The 8,309-nt window shown below is 34.2% G+C and overlaps 1 pseudogene; it reads right to left on the bottom strand.

Annotated features, from left to right (window-relative positions):
- Positions 1 to 3,914: 3,914 nt before the first annotated feature.
- Positions 3,915 to 4,945, bottom strand: LOC122143108 (annotated as a pseudogene).
- Between the last annotated feature and the right edge of the window lie 3,364 nt (positions 4,946 to 8,309).

Below are 8,309 nucleotides of genomic sequence, written 5' to 3'. Positions count from 1 at the left end.
ACTCCAGAGTCTGTGGTCTCCGGTAGTTGAGGAACGTCAGTCTGATAGAGTGACAGGATTTCCCTCCCACTTTCATTTCTCCCTGTCGTGCCATCAATAAACAGCTGGAGACTCTAAAAAGAAACAAGATTTACAGTTAAATTCACATACTGAACACCATTACACCACATAACACACTCTTACATTTACGGTTGGTTAATTCTGGTTATGGTTACTAAATAAGATATGCAAATTAATAAAACTAATCAGTTTGACATGTACAGCGGTTGGTATGGGTGGATATGGGTGATTAATTTGACTGGCCGCGAGGTGTCTTATTCCATATCAGCAACATTTCAACTGTCTGAATCACACTGCAATTGTCTGTGTTTTCAACAGATAGAATTACAATTCTTACTTTCTATACAATGATTCTGCTGCTTGACTTGTCTGGTATCTAATACTATTAACCTGGCAGAATAAAACAAAGTATCGGGCCATATTTTTTTTTTGCAAAATGTGAGTCAGTCAATATTACTTACTTTTCTAAATCTACAGTAAAGAACATCACACTCCTCATCACACTGTTGTTCTGAATATCAGTCGTGATAACTTCACAGCTTGTGATGATATTCAGAACACGACAGTAGTATTGTGAACCCCACTAAAAAATTTAATTTTTTTTTTTTTTTTTATTAAAGCTCTGTAAGACAGTCCAGTTATAAACCTATGCATAACTCAATTTCTGCTGGTTGCATTTTGAAATCGTTTGTGACACTTGGTAACATTGTTTGTTAAAATAACATGAACAACAATGACAAAACATTTATTACACTATTATCTTTGTTTATGTTAGTTAATAAAAAATACAGTCGTTCATGTTTGATCATGTTAGCTCACAGAGCATTACGCTAATGTTAACCAAATACAACTTGTGATTTTAATAATGCATTAGTAAATGCTTGAAATTAACATTTAACTAAGAGTAATAAATGCTGTAGAAGCATTGGTCATTCGTATTTCAAGTTAAGTAATGTAGATAATGTTACTAAAGAACCTTAAAAGTAAAGTATTACCATTTAATTTGTTTTAATTATTAAAAATAGGTTTGCTTTATAGTAAATGTCTTTAACTACTAACATGTACTGACATTTAAATTACTACGTTTATATAATGCACTTATTGTGTACATACATGTTTTTTACACTGTATTTGTATACCTGGCATGTAATTACATCTGTAATTATTTTCTGTAATTACATCTATAATTATCAGTATATTGTTAAACCCTTTACCTACACCTTAACCCACCCTTGAACCTAACCAAACAACTCTAACCCACCTCAATAGCAGCAAAAGTGATTTACAATACAACATGAACAAAACTGTACCTAAATTATATATATATATATATATATATTCCTTTCTCTTTTTTTGACATAAGCAATATTTGCTAAAGGACACGTAATATAAAGTGTGACCAAAAATTGTTTACCATAGACGGTAACAATGAATATTGTGGACAACGTCCCAGTGCTGTGGCTGATGTCTGCTTTATAACGACCAGAGTTCTCATTTCCCATATTCTCAAAGATCAAATATCAAGACCAACCCAGCTGCAGTCGATCTTTGAATATCTCCTCGTCTTCATATGAGATCACTTTTCCAACAATATTAGCAATGATAGAGCCCTGACTGCCAAACCTCCACTCTATCAGAATAAATCCCTGTATTTTAGCAGGATCAAGGTTCAGAGTGACAGAATCTCCCTCCATCACTGACACTGACTTCACTTTACATCAACACCAAACACACCTGCGAACAAACAGAAAGTTTCTCAGATATTGAAAACATGGCTGATAATGTTAGTACACAGTTTTTTGACTGTATGCATGCATGTATTAGGGGCTCATACTATTTTATAGGAACTATACAAAACTATACATTATTATTAATTATATAAATACACATAATTATAATCCTAAACAAACACTAAACCAAAACACTAAAAAACCCCTAAAAATATTTAATATAATTTGTGGCTGTACAATGTAAAAACTAATTGTGTGTGTGTGTATATATACATATACTATATATACACTATGTGTTTTAATATATATATATACCCGTATATCTATATATATATTATATATATATAACATATATATATATATATATATATACATATATATATATATATATATATATATATAGACATATACATATATATATATATCTATAGCATATACTATACTGTGAAAAATTCGTTTTCTTGGAAAGAAAGTCATGTCTGTGCAAGACTTCATTAGCCGCAGTATGCACTACAGTGCAGTAAACTGTGAAACAAATGCGGGTACAAATGTGTTTATTAGTACATTAAATAAATTTAAAATCATTGCATACAAATACCAGTTAACCACATTCAGCAGCGCAAACAAACGTTTTGCACAGGGTAAATAGGCTAAACGGAGATTGCTGTACATTGCCTCACACACTCAAGTTCACACCAGCTCTTACATTAAAAATATGATGGAAAGAAAAATAAATGAATAGTTTCTATGGGACCTAGTGTTTGCATCTGTGTTTTTGATGTGTGATGAAACATCAATCAGTTGCATAAACAGCTGCTTAGAGTAGTATGGGCAAAGTTAGTCATCAATTTATTTATTTTTCCAACAAAAGATACTTTTTTAAATTCATCCGATTGTCTATTGCTAGTTGGGTGAAACTAGCTCTCTTAAGACACAGTCCTTAACATACTGTAGTCACTATATTTATTCAGCTGGCCCCAGGTTACTCCTCTGTCGCAATATAATTGCCTAGATGGCGCTGTCACACCAAAAAAAAACAAACAAACAAACAAACAAAAAAAAAACCTGTAGCCTCCAGTATTGCAGTGGAACATAGTATTGAACGTCTAACGTTAGGTGTTTTGAAAAAAAAAAAAAGTTAAATAGGGGACAAACAAGTAATTAAAAAATAAAAATGAAAGGAGTGACATGACATTTCCTTTCCCGTTCCGCCAATTCATCTAGGATGAATGTGATCACTGTTAATATTGTAACGTTAATAAGCTCCAGGAAAAGAACATCAGCCAATGCGAAACCGAAAGTGTTCAAGAAAGGACAGAAATCACACACTTACCGTACATTAGCAATAAAAACTGAAAGATTTTGAAAATCTCCTTCATATTCTCGTAGATTCCAACAAAATCTGACTTTACAAATGATTAAAAGTCGTCGTGTTTGTTTCTGAACCCACCCTGTCCCGACTGAGAGCGACGACAGTAGCAAAACCCGCTAAAGACCAACACAGAGCCGCATTGTTTACGTTATGCCGGAAGGGGGACTGACTAATAAACATAAGGATATATTGTTTACTAAAGAAAAAAGCAGTTATCTTTGCAAATCTTAAGGACTGTAGCGAAACGCTTAAGACCCTTACAACGGAAACGCCAATCTTCTTCTTTCTTCTTTTCTGGAGCTTTTTCTTGGCTGTTGGCACACAAAGAAAAAGGTGCATTACCGGGGGGGACACCAACTGGTATGGAGTGTGGATCTGAACGACGACTACTTATTTTGTTCCAAACAAAATAAAACTAAACCGAATCAACAAAACAAAACAAAAATCAACAAAACAAAAATTAAGACTCAAATTTTTTAATCATATTGATTATTCTAAGAGATAATGACAAAACGATTCCATAGCACTTATCTCTTGAGTTTTTTCTAAGAATTTCTACTAAATCAAAATTTAAGTCTTCCCATTCTAAGGTTTTGGATCATTTCCCACCTTTTCCCCTCATATTTCTTCACAGTGCACCACATGACGTTGTACTATTGTCTCTTGTTGCCCACAGTATTTCACATCTTCCGGTGTTATGCTTACCTATTTTAAATAAAGTGCTGTTTAACCCTGTGTGCCCAAATCTAAGTCTAGATATAATTGTCTCTTCTCTCCTTTTCCTTCTTGGCACATCTCATTTCCCCCCCACTCTCCTCTGAATTTGTAAAACCACCGTCCTTTCCTCTCTTCCTCCACTGCTTTTGCCACCTTTTCTTCAACTTCTGTTTAATAATACTCTTTATTTCCATCTTACTGATGTTAACTGTCACATCGATGTATTCTCTTTTTGTGGCCTCCTTCTGCCATGATTCCAATATGTGCTGGCACCCACAAAAATATAACTGCAACTTCACTATTGTAATATTATACTCTGGAACAATAAACTTTTTTTTTTTGTTTTTCTTTTGAAGAATATATTTTAATTGTAAGAGTACATTTGTCACAATAGTGAACAGAAAACGGAACTGAAAATACAAAAAAAACATTATATTCTTCAATCAGCATCAAAGCTACGTAATATAAAAAAAAAAAAGGAATATAAATACAGTTGGCAGCTACTAATTACAGCTCCTTGACCCTTCCCAGCACTCTTCTTTGAACACTCTAAGAGAGCATTATGAATATCTTAGCACATGAGATCTGTGATTTTATCATACTGAGATACTGAGAGTAACGACAGAGACTCTGGTTTGCACGGTGTCCGGCTTCGTGGCTGTAGGTACGAGATTGGGAGAATGCTTTGTGCTGTCGATGCTCTGTGAGAGGCACTCGTGGGCCAGCCACAGGCAGAGTCTCCAGCTGATCACAGAGAGCATAAAACTCCTCTAAACTTTTGTCAAAACCACTGAACTGCTGCATCATTACCCTTCTCTGTTGTTCTTCCGTTGTCAATAGCTGCATTGTGTCCAAAATTTAGTGAAGCAATGGTCATGACGTTCGTCCTGTAAATATCTTTCAGCAGAGGAATCAGCATTTTGAATCTGTGAACGGGGTCGAAATCTTGTTGTTGACTGAGCTGCTGCTGCTGCTGCTGCTGCTGTTGAGTTTGCGGTTGCTGTAAAACAGCCGCTTGCTGAACGCCCATCTGAGCAGCAGTGACCATATGCTGCTGCGACGCCATGTTGACATCGATGAGAGAGTCGAGCACTTCCTCCGGAAGTCACGCATATGAACATATTATTATTATATTATTTTTTTTATTGCAGTTGAAAGAATAACAACATATTTGAAGCAACAGGGGGCAAACGGACACCATTACAAGAGGTTAGGTTAGAGACACAAATTTACAAGACATATCAAAGATTAAACAAAAGAAAAAACAATTGTAAAGGAAAGAAAGGATAATTTAAAGATAGCTTACAATAGACTCAATAATGTTACAAGTTTTTGAAGCCTTTTTTGAGTTCAACGGATTTGACATATTCTTAAAGAAAGTAAAAAGGGACTTTATATCAGATGAAAACATTCTAAAGTTAGGTTTGCAATGGATGGCTCCTGGCTTTATGTAGGTGAAATTTACCCAGAAGACAAAGCAATAAAACAATATGCTCCAGATTAATGTCCTTGGAATGAAAATCTGACACAAAAATAATAGATTCTGTTAATTCTATCATTTTTGTTACAGCAAGAAAAAATTAACATGGTAACATCTGACCAAAAGGATTTGGAGAATGGGCAATGATAAACAGATGTAAAATAGATTCTTCATCAGAATTACAAACTGAACACATTGAAGATATATTCTCAAAAATCTGCTCAAAAATAAATTACAAGGGTAGGTATCTATGAACAATTTTGAAATGGAGTTCTTTAATTTTACTGGGGATAAATAATTTGTGAGAAAAGGTCCATAAGTTTTTTAAATCAGAGTTCGGATAACAGATCCTCCATTTAGATTGTGCTTTAGATGGGCATCCTGGAGTTGAAAGAAAGAGCATTTTCTAATAAAAAGTTATTGCATTTTTTTATTGAATAAATAAACACCATTAACCGCAAGTGTAGGAAAATAGTTGTTTACACAACCATAACATAAATGCGCTTTAAAGTTACAGGTCAATAAAAATTGAAGGCCACCACAACGTTTGAAGACTAGATTAGGATCCAAAAAACAGGGGAACTCGTTATTAGATAATCAATTCTTGATCCAATTAATTTTGAAAGTCTGGTTAATTATATTAAAATCTAAAGCATTAAGACCGCCCTCCTTATAGTTTCTTATTATAGATTTCCTTTGAACATATTCTGTCTTATTTTTCCAAATAAAGTGGAATAGCGGAGAGTTAATCATTTTAATCGTTTTTTTTTTGATCAACATAAAGGGAAAAAGCAGGACAAACTAGGCGCGAAATGCCCTCAGCCTGAGAGTCAGAAGGACTCTCCCATAAATTGTCAAGTCTCTTTGCAGCCAGCAACACAAAATCTTTTTAATGTTAAATCTAACCTTGGCTGAAAATTGTGATGGAGACAGTCTGCATCAGATTTGCAGATATCAACCCCTAGATATTTTACATGATGCTTTACAAGAATACCATCAACAGAATTTTTATTGGAATCGTGTACATATAAAATTTCACTTTTTATGGGATTTACTACTAATCCTGAAGCTTGGAGAAAAGAATAAATTCATTGAAGGCAACAGAAACTTGTGAATCATTATTAAGAAAAAAGACAAGTGTCATCAGCTAACTGACTAATTATCAATGTGTTCCCTTCAATATTTATACCTTCATATTGGAGTTGTTTTTATATGCAAACTTAACAGCCCGGCGGCTAATAGAAAAAGAAAAGGAGAGATGGGGCATCCTTGGCGAATACCTCGACCCACAGAAAACCGGGGAGAAGTGCCGGAAGCTAAGGAGACACAGCTATTAATACCGTTATATAGAGTACGAATTGCGTTAATAAAGGATGTACCAAAACCAAACTGATAAAGGGCTTCAAAAATAAAGGAATGCTCAACAGTATCGAATGCTTTATAAAGTCGATAAACAAAATTGACGCATCTTTATTTATAAATTCGGAATAATCTAAAATATCTATAATTAATCTGATATTGTTAGAAATGTGTCTACCTTTTAGAAAAAACCAGACTGAGTGTTTAGAAATTATGTCTGCTAAGCAAGATTTGAGCTTTTCAGCATAAACAGAAGCCAATAATTTATAATCAGTTCAAAAGGGTGATCGGGCGCCAATTATCCAAAATCATGGGGATCCTTATTAGGCTTAGGTATAAGACAAATGAGACCTTGTTTCATTGATTCTGCCAATTCACCATTGTTTATACACTCAAGAAGGGCTCATAAAGAAGACACTTAATAGAGTCCCAAAAGACTTTAAAAAAATTTAAATGGGAGCCCATCTGGCCCTGGAGATTTATTGTGTGTGGCATTCTTTTTACTATGTTTATAGAGAGATCATCTATATTAAAAGGTTCCCAGAAAGTTCTCTATTGTGGAGATCATAAAGGGGTCATTAGATAGTGTATTATTAATATATAGAGAGGAGATCCTCTTATTACTTCCACGTTTTTTCTCTAGGTTGAAAAAGTAAGCAGAGTTTTTTTCCCCAAACTCGAGCCATTTAGCTCTCGATCTAATGAAAGCGCCCCTTGCTTTCTCTAAAAATAAATCATCCAGCCTGCTTTGTAAACTATAAAGAGATTGCTTGTCATCTTCTCCCAGGATGGGATTCTTTAAAATTTGGCTCATCTTTCGAATTAAATCTGTAACTTCTTTATTTTTAACAGATGCTCTATTTTTTCCAAATTTTACTGAGGAATTTTCTGCATTCATAGTTAAATTGCTCCCATTTAGATGTGGCTGAGATATTTGCCTGAGACTTCACACTCTCTGCAATTTCCCTAATTTGCTGACAATATGATTCAGACAGTAAAAAAGAACAATTTAACTTCCAGTAACCAGGGCTAACTTTTCTTCTTTGCTTAGATTCACCATCAGAAAAAGTAATATCAATTGCTGCATGATCTGTTAGAGGTGAGGGTTGAGATTTCTGCTGATGTCAAATATGAAATTAAAGAGTCAGATATTAGCCACAGGTCTATACGAGATTTTTGAGAAAGATAAGATTTAAACCAAGTGAACATGGGGCTAGGGGTTTTAAATATCTATGTGCATCAATCAGGTTCAGACATCTACATAACTTTCCTATTAATGGGTTAACACTGTTAGACACAGATCTAGATGGAAATCTATCAGCAACAAAAGTCTGGTGCTTCATTGAAATCACCACCAATTAATGTGAAGGAAGTTTCAGATTATTTACATTAAGGATTATACTATCAAGAAGAGTTTTATTGTTTGAAGAATTGTTGAACCCATATAAGTTAGCGATTATAAAGAAATTGTTATTCAGAGAACAACTGAGATAATCCATCTTCCTATCCCTGAAGAAAGCGTTTCTATAATTTTTTTTTTCCCTGAAAACCATAATCAAAGTAGAATAGCGACCCCACCTGACGAACTAAG

Source organism: Cyprinus carpio, unplaced genomic scaffold (genome assembly GCF_018340385.1).
Source record: "Cyprinus carpio isolate SPL01 unplaced genomic scaffold, ASM1834038v1 S000000795, whole genome shotgun sequence".
NCBI classification, from domain to species: domain Eukaryota; kingdom Metazoa; phylum Chordata; class Actinopteri; order Cypriniformes; family Cyprinidae; genus Cyprinus; species Cyprinus carpio.
Note: the sequence above shows the minus strand (reverse complement) of the source record. Positions and strands in the feature narration are given on the sequence as shown.